Source organism: Chelonia mydas, chromosome 1 (assembly GCF_015237465.2).
Source record: "Chelonia mydas isolate rCheMyd1 chromosome 1, rCheMyd1.pri.v2, whole genome shotgun sequence".
Lineage (NCBI taxonomy): Eukaryota > Metazoa > Chordata > Testudines > Cheloniidae > Chelonia > Chelonia mydas.
Window position 1 is genome coordinate 320,567,642 of NC_057849.1, and position 17,137 is coordinate 320,584,778.

At 45.7% G+C, this 17,137-nt stretch overlaps 1 protein-coding gene across 1 annotated transcript in view; it reads right to left on the reverse strand.

Annotated features, from left to right (window-relative positions):
* The window catches only part of PIK3CG (phosphatidylinositol-4,5-bisphosphate 3-kinase catalytic subunit gamma), a 53,985-nt gene extending 37,048 nt beyond the window's left edge, over positions 1 to 16,937 (reverse strand). Inside the window, exon 1 of the mRNA XM_037889145.2 lies at positions 16,653 to 16,937. The gene's annotated coding sequence lies outside the window, so the exon portion shown is untranslated. The remainder of the gene's footprint in view (positions 1 to 16,652) is intronic.
* Positions 16,938 to 17,137: the final 200 nt, after the last annotated feature.

A 17,137-nucleotide genomic window follows, 5' to 3' on the forward strand; every position in this document is an offset into this window, starting at 1 on the left:
GGAAAAGACAGCCCAGCCTGCACTCGCTGTGAGGTTCCCCAAATGAGAGCTGAAATCACTGAATGCTGGGTGGAACTTCAAGAGACCGACTTGCAGAGGTCACAGTGGCAGGTGGCAGCAGAAGGGAACATCACAGGGCGATCAGCGATGGAGTGGTGGTACAACAAACCACAGCAACCAGAGTGAACGGCCAGAGGGAGCGACGAGCAGCTGGCGGAAACAGCAAGATGACTTCTCCCCTGCACCCTCCCTCCCCGCAGGGTGGGAGGTGAATTCATGCGAAAGCACCTCTGAACTCTTGGTCTTCACTGACCAAAGACAATAACTATGAGTGGGGTGAGGCAGAGAGAGAAGGGAGGGGCAAGTTAAAGGAACATTTGTTTGTTGGATTACATTTTAGTGACTTTGCTCCAAAATGCTAGATTTGTGACTGACAAACTTATATAAATATACATTTCCTAGTAGGCCAAGATTTTTAAAACCATTGTTGGCAAGGTCGTCATCTCATATTCTTGCTATCTCGAGGAGTTATCTTGGGGAGTTTCTTTAGTAAACATTTTTATTATAATTAATTTTTACATAAGAACTAGGACTGTTGATTAATCACAGATAACTCACACAATTAACTCAAAAAAATTAATTGCGATTAATCACAGTTTTAATCTCACTATTAAACAATAGAATACCAATTAAAATGTATTAAACATTTTGGATGTTTCTCTACATTTTCATATATATTGTATTTTGTTGTAACTGAAATCAAAGTGTATGTTATTTTTTATTACAAATATTTGCACTGTAAAAATAACAAAAGAAATAGTATTTTTCAATTCACCTCATATAAGTACTGTAGTGCAATCTCCTTATCATGAAAGTTCAACTTACAAATGTAGATTATTTTTGTTACATAACCGCACTTAAAAACAAAACAATGTAAAACTTTAGCGCCTACAAGTCCACTCAGTCCTACTTCTTGTTCAGCCAGTCACTAAAAGAAAGAAGTTTATTTACATTTACAGGAGATAATGCTGCCCTCTTCTTATTTACAATATCACCTGAAAGTTTGAACAGGCATTCACATAGCACTTTTGTAGTCGGCATTGCAAGGTATACACACGCCAGATATGCTAAACATTCATATGCTCCTTCATGTTTTGGGCACCATTCCAGAGGACATGCTTCCATATCAGACAAACACAATATCTACCGAGATGGGACGGATCTAAGTAGTGAGATTGTTGGACCACTTTTGCTACTAAGTTCAAAGAAGACAATCACCATTCTCTCTTGTAAGTCTACTGTTGAAATCACTTGGGTCATTAAACAATGCCATCCCGGCATCTGCTACAATAGTAGTAGATCTTTGTCCAGCAATGGAAGCTACACTAGGATCAGAGATACACCCATTTAAAACGTACTAGAAGAATCAAAGACTTCACTTCAGAAGTTGACTAATTAGGGCACTTATATAGATTATTTAAATGAAGAGGACAAGAAGTGTTTGTTAAGCCAGCTGAAAAAGTAAAGTACACAGACTTGATTCTACATCTCTCCAACAACAACTTCTGGATTCTATCAACTTCTATGTAGCTTTTACAGATACAGTCTATAAAACACCAACAGTTGAGTGGAGTGAGGCACTACCTGCAATGGGGCTGCTAATGTGATCAGGACAGAATAGAGAATTTGAACACAGAGTGGAATATCATATAATGAATGAATGAAGATATGGCTTCAACTTCTTCTTTATCATCACTCGTGGTTTGACCCAATCTCTGTGCTATGTTTCCTGGGATAAAAGAAGTAGAAATTCATCTCTTTCTACTCCCAGTCACAACAGCTACAGCTGAGTGTTCTTTTTCCTCATTGAATAGAATTTTGTGTTTTGAAAGAAGTCGCCTTCTGCGTGATCATGAGCACATCATGAAGGACTGGAAGTACCGGACACATGAGAAGCCACCAAAAAAGAATGCACTGCATTTGAGAAGTTCATTAACAGAGTTGTGCAAAATTACACCAAGAAACCAAGAAGGATGTAGATGTAGTGCTTCATAGTAGGCTTGTGTAGCCAACTTTAATTTGTGTGTGGATTTAAAAACATGAGTTAAATCTAATAAAGTGGTCGTGAAACATTTTTCAGTTTTTACTATGGTGCCATACAGCCCACCTCCCCCCTGATGGTCTCACCCCTCATTGGTCCTCGCCTACCCACCCCTGTATTTTTAACACCTCCCCCTAATTTTAATTGCTGAGGAAAACACTGTTGACTACAGTTTTTGAATGTGGTCTCAGTATAGATGCCATATGGAGCTGGCTTTCTTGAAAGACTAGATTGAGGTATCCATCTTATTTCCTGCTAATGTATGTGCTACAAATGATGACCAAGTGTATGGTTTTGGGATCTCAATATTTCTGAGAGATTGTTGTAAAAAGGAAGAGCATTTCAAGATTTGAGAGTTTGCATAACATACACTTTTACATGACATAAATTATGAATAGTGAATGATTTCTAGATTCCCATCTTCACACATTATTCCAAACTCTTCTATCCCGATGGCAACATTTTAAAAAGTTGTCTCAAGAAAATTTTGCGACACTGAAATCAATGGGCCTAAATGCATAAGGGTTTGTAGGACAGAACTCAGGATTGTCCTATAAAACAGGATGTATCCTCAGTAAGCTGTTTTTGTTGTTTGAAAATATAGTTCAGTTGAGCTTGTAGAATAAATCAACTGCTTAATTTAAAAAAACAATGTTTTTCATTTTTCTATTAACTTTTTATTAATTATTTTAAAATATACATATAGAAAAAACATACATAACAAGATATACATAGGCATCTCATAATACATGAGCTTCTCATAACGTATATACCATTTGCTACCTAGCAGCTATATGTTTAGTTATATATAATATGTATGAATGTTTAAAATATAAATAAATTATTTGTATTACATATATTTTTCATTTTCTGAATTTCAGTTTGAATGGTTAAAATTTGTCACAAATATAAATGGACAAGTGTTAGGGAACCTTAACTGTAGGTATTGCTACTTCTCCATTATATATATATATAATGTAATGTATTTACAAATGTATTTACTCCCCCACATACGGAAATCTACTGTGAATGATGGCCTGAGATTCAGGAAGAATTTGAAGGATGCACTTTTAACCCTAGTGATTTGTGCAGCCACTTACACCACAAGTTAAAGGAGCTATGAGAGATGCACATCCTTCAGGTTGGAGTTAATGGAAAATGCCATACGGGAAGGGGAATGTGGGAAAACAAAAATTAAAAATCAAAATGAAGGGACAGGGGACATTTTAATCTTTTTCCAGCATAGAACTTTATTAGTAACAGGCTGGCTATTTTGGAGAACAGCAGGTAGAACCCATTCTGGAAAAATGATGGCTGTGAGAAGGAGAGAAAATATACAATAGACAAATATAAAGGTGTTCAAACTCCAGCAGAGTGATTTGTACAGAGGGTATGTATACACTGAGAACATTACCGCGACACCGCTACAGTGCTTTAGTGTGGACACTACCTATGCTGACAAGAGGGGTTCTCCCACTGGCATAAGTAATCCACTTCCCCAAGAAGCAGTAGCTAGGATAACAGAAGAATTCTTCCATCACCCTAATGTTGTCTACACCAGGGGTTAGGTCGGTATAGCTATGTCTCTCAGAGGAGTGGATTTTTCACACTCCTGAGCCCTGGTCTACACTACGAGTTTTGGTCGGATTTAGCAGTATTAGATCGGTTTAGCCCTGCACCCATTCACACTACGAAGCCATTTTTTCCTGACTTTAAGGGCTCTTAAAACCGGTTTCTGTACTCCTCCCCAATGAGTGGATTAGCACTGAAATCGACCTTGCTGGGACAAATTTGGGGTAGTGTGGACGCAATTCAACGGTATTGGCCTCCGGGAACTATCCCAGAGTGCTCCATTGTGACCACTCTGGACAGCTTTCTCAACTCAGATGCACTGGCCAGGTAGACAGGAAAAGCCCCATGAACTTTTGAATTTCATTTCCTGTTTGGCCAGCATGGCGAGCTGATCAGCACCGGTGACCATGCAGTCCCAGAATCGCAAAAGAGCTCCAGCATGGACTGAATGGGAGGTACTGGATCTGATCGCTGTATGGGGAGATGAATCTGTGCTATCAGAACTCCGTTCAAAAAGACGAAATGCCAAAATATTTGAAAAAAATCTCCGAGGGCATGAAGGACAGAGGCTATAACAGGGACCCGCAGCAGTGCCACGTGAAACTTAAGGAGCTCAGGCAAGCCTACCAAAGAACCAGAGAGGCAAGTGGCCCCTCCGGATCAGAGCCCCAGACATGTTGCTTCTATGATGAGCTGCATGCCATTCTAGGGGGTGCCCCTACAACTACCCCAGTCCTGTGCGTGGACTCCGTCAATGGACTCTCACACAACAGAGATGCGGATTTTGGAGACAAGGAAGATGAGGAGGAGGAGGAGGAGGAGGTTGAAGCACAGCAAGCAAGTGGAGAAACTTTTTCCCCAACAGCCAGGAACTGTTTCTCACCCTAGATCTAGTACACTCCCAACCCACTGAAGGCAGGCTACCGGACATAGAAGGCGGAGAAGGGACCTCTGGTGAGTGTACCTTTGTAAACACAATACACGGTTTAAAAGCGAGCGTGTTCAGTGATTAATTTCCCCTGAAGACTTGGGATGCATTCGTGGCCAGTACAGCTACTGGAAAAGTCTGTTAACGTGTCCGGGGGTGGAGTGGAAATCCTCCAGGGACATCTCAATGAAGCTCTCCTGGAGGTACTCCCAAAGCCTTTGCAAAAGGTTTCTGGGGAGGGCAGCCTTATTCCGTCCGCCATGGTAGGACACTTTACCACAGCAGGCCAGCAGCACATAATCTGGAATCATTGCATAACAAAGCATGGCAGCGTATGGTCCCGGTGTTTGCTGGCATTCAAGCAACAGCCGTTCTTTATCTTTCTGTGTTATCCTCACGAGAGTGCTATCATTCATGGTCACCTGGTTGAAATAGGGGAATTTTATTCAGGGGACATTCAGAGGTGGCCGTTCCTGCTGAGCTGTTTGCCTGTGGCTGAACAGAAATCATCCCCGCTGTTAGCCACGTGGTGGGGGGAAGGGGGAAGTGATCATCCCAGAGAATTGAGTGTGTGTGTGTGGGTTTAGTTGGGTATGTACTGCACGTTAACCCAAAAACCGCAGCCCCTCCTTTTAAATGGACAACCCATTTTAAAGGGCCAACCCAACGGGTTCTTGGTATGTGAAATGAGGGCGCTGCTGTTTAAAACCATTCCCACATGTTAGGAAGGTTAAAGAAGCCAAAAGACTGTGGCCTACCATGTCAGCCTGCAAGCCGAATTCTGTTGCCCGTCGGCCCTGCGTGTGTGATCTCTCACACCATACCGGCAGGCCCGCGATGTAAGAAGCAAAATGCGACCTTGTAAAGAAAGCACACGTGCTATGTAATGTTAACAGCTTGGTTCACTGTGAAAGAGTCTACCCATTGTTCTTTAAAATGTCTCTTTTTAAAGACTAAACTTCCTTTTTTCCCCTCCCGCAGCTGCAAATGTTTCATCGTTCCATGTATCATCTCCGTCCCAGAGGCTATCAAAGATTAGAAGCTGAAAAAAAATGCACTCACGATGAAATGTTCTCTGAACTCATGCAGTCCTCCCATGCTGAAAGAGCCCAGCACAATGCGTGGAGGGAGACAATGTCAGAGTCCAGGAAAGCACAAAATGAACGTAAGGACAGGAGGGATGAGCAAGAGGAGAGGTGGCGTCAGCGTGATGACAGGAGGCAGGATGCAATGCTGAGGCTTCTGGAGGATCAAACTGATATGTTCCGGTGTATGGTTAAGGTGTAGGAAAGACACAGACCGCCACTGCAGCCCCTGTGTAACCAACAGCCCTCCTCCCCAAGTTCCATAGCCTCCTCACCCAGATGCCCAAAAACGCAGTGAGGGGGCCTCCAGGCACCCAACCACTCCACCCCAGATGACTGCCGAAGCAACAAAAAGCTGGCATTCAACAAGTTTTGAAGTGCAGTGTGCCCTTGTCCTTCCATCCTCCCCTCCTCCCCCACTCCAGTTGGTGCTTCCCTCATCCCCCACCCCTCCCGGGCTACCTTGGCAGTTATCCCCCTATTTGTGTGATGAATTAATAAAGAATGCATGAATTTGAAACAACAATGACTTTATTGCCTCTGCAAGCGGTGATCAAAGAGGGGAGGGGAGGGCGGTTGACTTACAGGGAAGTAGAGTGCACCAAGGAGACAGGTTTTCATCAAGGAGAAACAAACAGAACCGTCACACTGTAGCCTGGCCAGTCATGAAATTGGTTTTCAAAGCTTCTCTGATGCGCAGCATGCCCTGCTGTGCTCTTCTAACAGCAGCCAGACGATTTGCCTCAACCTCCCACCCCTCCATAAACATTTCCCCCTTACTCTCACAGATATTGTGGAGCACACAGCAAGCAGTAATAACAATGGGAATATTGGTTTTGCGGAGGTCTAACAGAGTCAGCAAACTGCACCAGCGTGCTTTTAAAGATCCAAATGCACATTCTACCACCATTCTGCACTTGCTCAGCCTATAGTTGAACAGCTCCTGACAACTGTCCAGGGTGCCTGTGTCTGGCTTCATGAGCCATGGCATTAAGGGGTAGGCTGGGTCCCCAAGGATGACCATAGGCATTTCAACATTCCCAACAGTTATTTTCTGGTCTGGAAAGTAAGTCCCTTACTGCAGCCGTTCCCACAGACCTGAGTTCCTGAAGATATGAGCGTCATGTACCTTTCCTGGCCATCCCACATTGATGTTGGTGAAACGTCCCTTGTGATCCACCAGTGCTTGCAGCACCATTGAAAAGTACCCCTTGAGGTTTATGTACTGGCTGCCCTGGTGGTCTGGTCCCAAGATAGGGATATGCGTTCCGTCCATCACCCCACCACAGTTAGGGAACCCCATTGCAGCCAAGCCATCCAGTATGACCTGCACATCTCCCAGAGTCACTACCCTTGATAGCAGCAGGTCAGTGATCACATTGGCTACTTGGATCACAGCAGCCCCCATCGTAGATTTGCCCACTCCAAATTGATTCCTGACTGACCGGTAGCTGTCTGGCGTGGCAAGCTTCCAGAGGGCTATCGCTACTTGCTTGTGAACTGCGAGGGTTGCTCTCATCTTGGTATTCTGACGCTTCAGGGCAGGGGAAAGCACGTCACAAAGTTCTATGAAAGTGCCCTTACTCATACGAAAGTTTCGCAGCCATTGGGAATCGTCCCAGACCTGCAACACAATGCGGTCCCACCAGTCTGTGCTTGTTTCCCGGGCCCAGAATCGGCGTTCCATGGCATGAGCCTGCCCCATTGCCACCAGGATGGTCAAATTGCCAGGGCCCGTACTTTGAGAGAAGTCTGTATCCATGTCCTCATCACTCTCCTCACCGCGCTGCCATCGCCTACTCGCCTGCTCTTGCAGGTTCTGGTTCTGCATATAGTGCTAGATAATGTGTGTGGTGTTTAGAGTAGTTACAACTGCCGCGGTTATCTGAGCCGGCTCCATGCTTGCCGTGGTATGGCATGAGCAGGAGAGCAGAGTGGCAGTGGAAGCGACTGTCAGCAAGTCAAGGAAGTATGGGCTGGATGAATGCACTATAAGGTGGGTAGAAAGCTGGCTAGATTGTCGGGCTCAACGGGTAGTGATCAATGGCTCCATGTCTAGTTGGCAGCCGGTGTCGAGTGGAGTGCCCCAGGGGTCGGTCCTGGGGCCGGTTTTGTTCAATATCTTCATAAATGATCTGGAGGATGGTGTGGATTGCACTCTCAGCAAATTTGCGGATGATACTAAACTGGGAGGAGTGGTAGATACGCTGGAGGGGAGGGATAGGATACAGAAGGACCTAGACAAATTGGAGGATTGGGCCAAAAGAAATCTGATGAGGTTCAATAAGGATAAGTGCAGGGTCCTGCACTTAGGATGGAAGAATCCAATGCACCGCTACAGACTAGGGACCGAATGGCTAGGCAGCAGTTCTGCGGAAAAGGACCTAGGGGTGACAGTGGACGAGAAGCTGGATATGAGTCAGCAGTGTGCCCTTGTTGCCAAGAAGGCCAATGGCATTTTGGGATGTATAAGTAGGGGCATAGCGAGCAGATCGAGGGACGTGATCGTTCCCCTCTATTCGACACTGGTGAGGCCTCATCTGGAGTACTGTGTCCAGTTTTGGGCCCCACACTACAAGAAGGATGTGGATAAATTGGAAAGAGTCCAGCGAAGGGCAACAAAAATGATTAGGGGTCTAGAGCACATGACTTATGAGGAGAGGCTGAGGGAGCTGGGATTGTTTAGCCTGCAGAAGAGAAGAATGAGGGGGGATTTGATAGCTGCTTTCAACTACCTGAAAGGGGGTTCCAAAGAGGATGGCTCTAGACTGTTCTCAATGGTAGCAGATGACAGAACGAGGAGTAATGGTCTCAAGTTGCAATGGGGGAGGTTTAGATTGGATATTAGGAAAAACTTTTTCACTAAGAGGGTGGTGAAACACTGGAATGCGTTACCTAGGGAGGTGGTAGAATCTCCTTCCTTAGAGGTTTTTAAGGTCAGGCTTGACAAAGCCCTGGCTGGGATGATTTAACTGGGAATTGGTCCTGCTTCGAGCAGGGGGTTGGACTAGATGACCTTCTGGGGTCCCTTCCAACCCTGATATTCTATGATTCTATGATTCTATGACTGGTGGATGACGTTGCTGACAGCAATATGGTGCCTGCACGGAAAAAGGTTCGAAACAATTGACAGCCATTGCTTTCACGGAGGGATGGAGAAGCAAGGGGTAGGCTGGCAGCAGACAGTGCAGTACGACTGCTAGCCATCATCGTCTCCTGGGTGCTCGCGGTGCTGCTGGCTGGGAGAGCAGCCTGAGGCAGAATGGCCCCCTCAAGGACTGAACTCACAACCCTGGGTTTAGCAGGCTAATGCTCAAACCACTGAGCTATCCCTCTGCCAATACTCCAGGCAAGACTGAATCTCCATTAGACAGAACTTAAAGAAGAGAATGACCCGAGTCAATCCCATTTATGTCCAGGTGCCCCTGAGACACCTGACCGAGGTCTGCCAGGAGCACCCATGTCTGCCCAGGCGCCACGACCAACCTCACCGAGGCCGGCCAAGAGCACTCAGGAGACGACGAGAACATATACCAGTCGTACTGCACTGTCTGCTGCCACAAGGCAATGAGCTGCTGCTGTGTAGCAATGCAGTCCCATATCTGCCAGCACCCAGGAGACATACGGCGACGGTGAGCTGAGCGTGCTTACCGTGGTATGGCATCTGCACGGGTAACCCAGGAAAAAAGGTGCGAAACAATTGTCTGTCATTGCTTTCATGGAGAGAGGGAGGGATGGGGGGCCTGACGACATGTACGCAGAACCACCCGCAACAATGTTTTTTGCCCCATCAGGCATTGGGATCTCAACCCAGAATTCCAATGGGCGGCGGAGACTGAGGGAACTGTGGGATAGCTGCCCACAGTGCAACGGTCCGGAAGTCGACGCTAGCCTCGGTACTGTGGACACACTCCACCGACTTAATGGTCTTAAGTGGGGACACACACAATCGACTGTATAAAATCGCTTTCTAAAAAATCGACTTCTATAAATTCGACCTAATTTCGTAGTATAGACATACCCTGAGAGATGTAGCTATACCGATGTAAGTTCCTAGTGTAGACCAGCCCTTAGACATCCACGCCTACACTATGTCTGGAATATGGGGAGGGGGACTATAGCAGCATAGCCATGGTGATATAGCTATGCTGGCATAACCGGTAGTGGCGACGCAGTTTACCGTGACAAAAGGGGTTTTTCTGTTGCTATGGGCACACCACCTCCCCGATCGACGGTAGCTACGTCAACAAAAGCATTCCTCCATTGATCTAGTTGTGTCTACACCAGGAGTTAGTTCAGCATAACTACAGCATTCAGGGATGTGGATTTTTTACACCCTTGAGGGCTGTAGCTATGTCAGTCTGGGGCTTATCTACCCTTAAATTGCTACAGCAGCACAGCTGCACTGCTGTCATGCTTCATTGTGGACACTACCTACGCAATGGTGGGCAACCTGTGGCCTCCAGGGATGTGCGGGCCGCTGCTTCCTGCAGCTCCCACTGGCCAGGAACAGCGAACTGCAGCCACTGGGAGCTGTGGGTGGCTGTGCCTGTGGATGGTCAATGTAAACAAACTGTCTCATGGCCCGCCAACGGATTACTGATGGGCAACCTGTAGGCTGCACGTGGCCTACCATTGACCTACGCCAATGGGAGGAATTCTCACATTGGTGTAGGTCAGGAGTGGGCAAACTATGGCCCGCAGGCCACATCTGGCCTGCCAGTTGATTTAATCCGGCCCTTGAGCTTCTGCTGGGGAGCGGGGTCTGGGGCTTACCCCACGCCCACGCCCTAGCTGGGGAGCGGGGTTGGCAGCCGCTCCGCGCAGCTACCAAAAGCAGCAGCATGGCCCTCCTCCGGCTCCTATGTGTAGGGGTAGCCAGAGGGCTCCGCGTGCTGTCCCTGCCCCAAGTGCCGTTCCCGCAGCTCCCATTGGCCACAGTCCCCAGCCAATGGGAGCTGCAAGGTCAGTGCCTGCGGACAGGGCAGCGTGTAGAGCCATCTGGCCGTGCCTCCGCGTAGGACCCAGCAGGGGGACATGCCGCTACTTCCGGGAGCTCCTTGAGGTAAGCACCGCCGAAAGCCTGCACCCCTGAGCCCCTCCCACACCCTGCGGAGTTGGGGTTATAGAAAAAAAATCTGTCTCTACATATCATAGGGCTTGTCTCCACTTACTGGAAGTAAGACCTGATAAATCAACTGCCGATCACTCTCACGTCAATTACGATGCTCCACCAGAACGAGAAGCATAAGGTAAGTCGACAGGAGAGTTTCTCCCGTTGACCCAGCTGGAGTTGCATAACTTAGGTCAACCGAGCCCTATAGTGTAGATCTGCCCATAGATCAAAATTCATAAAATGAAAGAATGTGTCCTAACCACAAGCTACTAGCTGTAAGTTTTTATGTCAATGGACCCATATATGTTTTACCTAAACATTTTGGATCTAATGGAATCCCATTGACCTGACATCATTAAATATACTTGGATTCACTAGGATCTTAATGGCTGTGCCTCCTTAGATCTGGCATAAGCCAGCAAGAACCAGTCCTAACATTCTTACGGTTGGTTGGCATATATTTAAAGATCAATTCCACCAAAACAAACACACTTCATTTCCTGGTCAACTATTCTGATAAACATCAACCAGCTGATCAGACTGGTTGTCATCTTACATAATAGACAGTAAACCTATACACTGCCCAGCCATTAAAAAAATGTTTTGGACTCATCCATTTGCAAAGGACAGTGGTGGTGGTATTGTGTGATAAACTAATGGTCCCGCCATCCATTGCTTCAGATATAGTACATGGTATTAGGACATCAATGCCAACTGTCTGGGCCTTAGAGTTCCTCTTTCCCAGCTCCATTTGGGCCTCGACCCCCACCTTCTGGTCCACTCCAGTTCAGATGCCGTACTATATCTTTAGACTGTGAGCCCTTTGAATGGGTATTGTCTCTTTTCTATGTGCAGTGAAGAGCTCAATGGAGTCCAAGTCATGAGTGATGCCACAGTATAATATTTAATAGTAATCCAGTTTGGATGTGGGGACATGTGTATTGACCCATGTACATAAGAACAACCATACTGGGTCAGACCAAAGGTACATCTAGCCTGGTGCTTCAGAGGGAATGAACAGAACAGGTAATCATCAAGTGAGCCATCCCCTGTCGCCCATCCCCAACCTCTGTTAGTGGCATCTAATACCAATAAAGAAGTTTCCTGCAAATCGAGTCACTCGGGAAGCCTATTTTTCCCCCTCTTTCTCCCCCCCCCTTTTTTTAAAAAAAAATATACATTTCCATATCTACATTTTAATGACAAAGTTACAGAAAGCCAAAAATACAAACACACAGTTCTTTTAAGATCACATTGTCTGTTACTAGGGATTAACAGCCAGGTAAGGTAAAATAAGAAAGAAGCCAAACCCTTTTTGGCATTTCAAAAAGAGTGGGTGAATTCTTGTTCTGTGTTAGATTTAATTTCCACAAATCTCTGTACTTCCTGGTTTTCTTTGGCACTGGAAATACCCAAACACTAAGAAAATGATGTTTCTTTTGATATTTTTGACCCTACTATGAAGTATTGAAAATATGATGAGAGGGTCAGTTTTCAAAAGACTTCCAGTACAATTTTACAGTTGAGCCATTCAAACTTTTGAGTCCTTATCCAAAGTGAAACTTCTGAAGTTGGACCATTTTAAAATTTTATTTATAAGCTTTGATTAAACAAATAGGGATTCTTGCAGAAGAAAAAAGATAAACAGTCCAATATTTGGACACCAACCATAGCTAGCAACTATTTATAATTTTAGTGGCAGGGACTGGAAACATGGACTCCTCAGGCCAAACTATTTATACTGGGGATAAATCTAGTTCTAGTCACTAGAAATATAGATATGTCTTGGGCAAGTTACTTAATCTCTTAGTGCTGCAGTTTACCCAATACAGGAATACTACTAATCTAGTTTGTAATGATGTTGTGAGGTTTAATTCGTAATCAGCATCTATAAAATGTTTTGAGAAGATCTGATGAAAGATTATATAGAAGGACAATGTGGTATTATCATTATGGGTTTAATTTTATATTTTGTACTATGAAATATTCACAATATCTATTGAACTTAGCTTTTTTAATAAGATCAAGTGCAACTATTAGAGCTTGTCCAGGTGGGAATGTTTTACCAGTAATACTGATATAGTCATACTGGCATAACCCACCATATGAAAAACTTATTTTGGTATAGGAGTGGCTTTTTCAGTTTACTTTCCCAAACAAACTAAACTAAACTAAACTAAACTTAAAAAAAAAAAAAGGCACTCTGAAGCAGAATAAGGATGTCTACATGGAGGGTTATACTGGTGTAACAATATTGGTTTAAATAGACATCTTAGGTTGTTTTCAGTATAACCTTTCCCATGTAGACACGGAAATTTAATATCCAATACATTCTGTACCGGGGATTGTATCCTTTCCTTGCAGGGGTATTGACTTTTCTACATAGGTTATAATCCAGTGCTGAACTATGCAAACAAGATATTGTAAAAAACAAAACTGTATGTACCCATACCCAGTACGTCAAACCCATTAGAAGATTAATAACTCTCAGATGAACCAGGTGAATGTTGGTAAAATCCTGTTGATAGGAAGCATGAATGTGCACATGCCAGTTGTCTAGCATACTTTCTAGTGGAGAGTGATCAGGTAAGGTAAGCTATTACCAGCAGGAGAGCGGGAGGGGGAGGGGGAAAGGGGAGGGACCTTTTGTAGTGATAATCAAGGTGGGCCATTTCCAGCAATTGACAAGAACATCTGGGGGGGGGGGGAAGGGGGGAATAAACATGGGGAAATAGAAAAGGAGTACTTGTGGCACCTTAGAGACTAACCAATTTATTTGAGCATAAGCTTTCGTGAGCTACAGCTCACTTCATCGGATGCATCGGAAATAGTTTTACTTTGTGTAATGACCCATCCACTCCCAGTCTTTATTCAAGCCTAAGTTAATTGTATCCAGTCTTGTCAACTACTGGAAATGACCCACCTTGATTATCACTACAAAAGGTTCCCCGCCCCCCTCCTGCTAGTAATAGCTCACCTTACCTGATCACTCTCATTACAGCCTGTATGGTAACACCCATTGTTTCATATTCTCTGTGTATACAAATCTCCCCACTGTATCTTCTACTGAATGCATCCAACGAAGTGAGCTATAGCTCACGAAAGCTTATGCTCAAATAAATTTGTTAGTCTCTAAGGTGCCACAAGTACTCCTTTTCTTTTAACAATACAGTAATATTTCACAAAAGCAAACAAAAGTTTGAAAGTAAGGAAATTAACAATGAAGGTCTCTGCAGCATTCTGCTTACTGCCTACTTCTTCCTATTGACAGGTTTCAGAGTAACAGCCGTGTTAGTCTGTATTCGTAAAAAGAAAAGGAGTACTTGTGGCACCTTAGAGACTAACCAGTTTATTTGGGCATGAGCTTTCGTGAGCTACAGCTCACTTCATCGGATGCATAGCATATCGTGGAAACTGCAGAAGACATTATATACACACAGAGACCATGAAACAAAACTTCCTCCCACCTCACTCCCCCGCTGGCAACAGCTTATCTAAAGTGATCCTCAAGTAGAGCCATTTCCAGCACAAATCCAGGTTTTCTCACCCTTCCCCCCCCCCCCACACACACACATACAAACTCACTCTCCTGCTGGCAACAGCCCATCCCCCTTTGAAACCCCTCTTTATAATGCGCATGATAATCAAGGTGGGTCACCTCCAGCACTAATCCAGGTTTTCTCACCCCCCCCCCCACACACACCCCCCTTTTTCCAAAAACCACACACATAAACTCATTCTCCTGCTGAGTTTGTGTGTGTGGTTTTTGGAAAAAGGGGGGTGTGGGGGGGGGGGTGAGAAAACCTGGATTAGTGCTGGAGGTGACCCACCTTGATTATCATGAGCATTATAAAGAGGGGTTTCAAAGGGGGATGGGCTGTTGCCAGCAGGAGAGTGAGTTTGTATGTGTGTGTGTGTGGGGGGGGGAAGGGTGAGAAAACCTGGATTTGTGCTGGAAATGGCTCTACTTGAGGATCACTTTAGATAAGCTGTTGCCAGCGGGGGAGTGAGGTGGGAGGAAGTTTTGTTTCATGGTCTCTGTGTGTATATAATGTCTTCTGCAGTTTCCACGATATGCTATGCATCCGATGAAGTGAGCTGTAGCTCACGAAAGCTCATGCTCAAATAAACTGGTTAGTCTCTAAGGTGCCACAAGTACTCCTTTTCTTCTTCCTATTGTGTATTTTATTTACAACACTCCGGTCTTTAGTCGCATGGCGATTTCGTCTGCACCAATACTCTTCTCTTATGCCAGGTACAGGGTGTATACAATAATTGGAAGATTTATGGCCTATTATGAAGATTTATGTATAGGAAGGACACAACAGACATTATCTATTAGATGAGAAAATCCATTTATTAGTGTTTAATATTTATACTGCAATAGATCAGGTTAACAGATTTTAAGGTGAGAAGGGACCATTATGATCAGCCAGTCTGACCTGCATAACATAGGCCAAAGAACTTTACTCAATAATTTCTGCATCAAGCCCATACCTTCTGTTTTGAGCTATAGGATATCAGGATTAGGGCACCATGCTATTTGGCACCATATATATATATTTATGACTTCAAATAGTCCCTGATTTGAAGAATTTAATCTACACTCTCAGTTATGCAAATGGATAGTCTCTTTGGGTGAAATTACTTGTATGTGTAAACATTTTCAGGATTAGGGTTTAAATAAATTGAGAGTAATAAAACAGAATTTAAATTGTTAGGGGGAAAAAAAACTGCAAGAAAAAAATTGAAAATAAATTTAAACTTAAAACACTGATGACACATTAAATTAATAGTTAACCTTAACTCTATTGTAATTAACATATTAGTCAAAGAATTTTCCTAGGTTTTAAACAGTCTAACCTATTTTATTACTTATATTAAGAAATACTTACATATGCTTCCATAGTAATTCTTCCAAAGCTTAGAAGGTCTGTATTTACTGCTACAGAATTTAGAACACCAGAGCAGTCAAACCACAACTCAAATTCTACAATGGTCACTATGCAGATTTAGCAGAAATTCCTTAGATTCTAAAATCTACAGCAGTCATTCCGGAGTTTAAAAGCACATACACCTGCCAACTGTAAGAATGGCCAACCTGTGTGCAGGATACACTTCCAGGTTTTGTGAACTAACAATAAATCAATCTCATATGCTTGAACTACACTGGCATTAGAAAATTAGGGGCCAAAAATCCCTCACCCCACCCAGTCTTTATATACACAATACATTGGTGTTACAACTGTTAGAGCTGTACCCACTGGTTAGTGTGTTTCTGTTGGCTTTGTCTACATTAATTTTTTTTTTTTCAGGGTTGCTTATGTCAGTGGCAAAGTAAGGAGGGCTTCTGCACTGTGATCTGACCCGTCTCTTAACTTCCGGGGGGCTCTGCACGGGCAAGTGGTCCACCTGCACAGAGCTCATTGCAAGCTCAGGGCCTGGGAATTGAGAACTCCCAGAAGGTAAAAGTAGCAGGCCTATACCATAGCTTTCGCTGAGGAAAAGTGAGTCAAACAAGCCTTGAAGCCCTTAAGCCAAGTTGTGTTGGAAGCGTGCGTTGGAGCTACACAACAGCTGCAAACCCCATTTTCTCTGAGGCCCACACCTGCCCCCCCGGGGTATCATTGGCACCCAAGGCCGCCCCCCTGCTCCAGGGCTGCTGCACCCCAAGTCCTGCTGTTACAACAACACGCCTCCTCCTACTCCCCCGCAGCCTCTCCTCAGTGCCCCCAGACCGCAGGGGGAGGTGCGTGTCCCAGCCGCTGCCTGAAGCCCGGAGAGGCAGGGAGGAAACAAACGAGCCTGTTCTGCTGGAGCCAGGGGCGAGCCCGGCTTCTCGCTACTCACCGGCTCCGCGCAGGTGTTTTCCCCAGCCGAGAGGCGGGCAGGACCCGCGGGCGGAGGGGAGCCCGGCGCCGCCAGTCCCGGAGCTTCGGCCGCCGCCTGTCCCGCTCCCGGCGCGCTGGGCAGCCGGCTGCGGAACCTCCCCCTGGAGCCGCGGCGGGCAGCTGCCGCCGCTCGGTCCAGCTCGGCGCCGAGCCTGTGGGCGGGAGCGGCCCTGTGGTGCCCGGCCCGGCACCTGGCAGCTACTGCGAGTGCCGCGCACGGGCCTGAGCCGGGGCAGGGCGCTGGCAGCTCTGCTGGGCAGCCGCGACCACGCCCGGCGGAAGGACAGCACGGGGGGAAGCCCAGGGCATCCCCCGTGAGCCGCGCAGGGGGCGGGGAGGGCACCCGGGGGCTGCTCTGTGAGTGGGGCAGCGCAGGGGGGAGTGCAGAGCACAGGACAGCCTCTGAGGAATGGGGGGAGGGCGCGCTGGAGTTTTCAGTCCCCC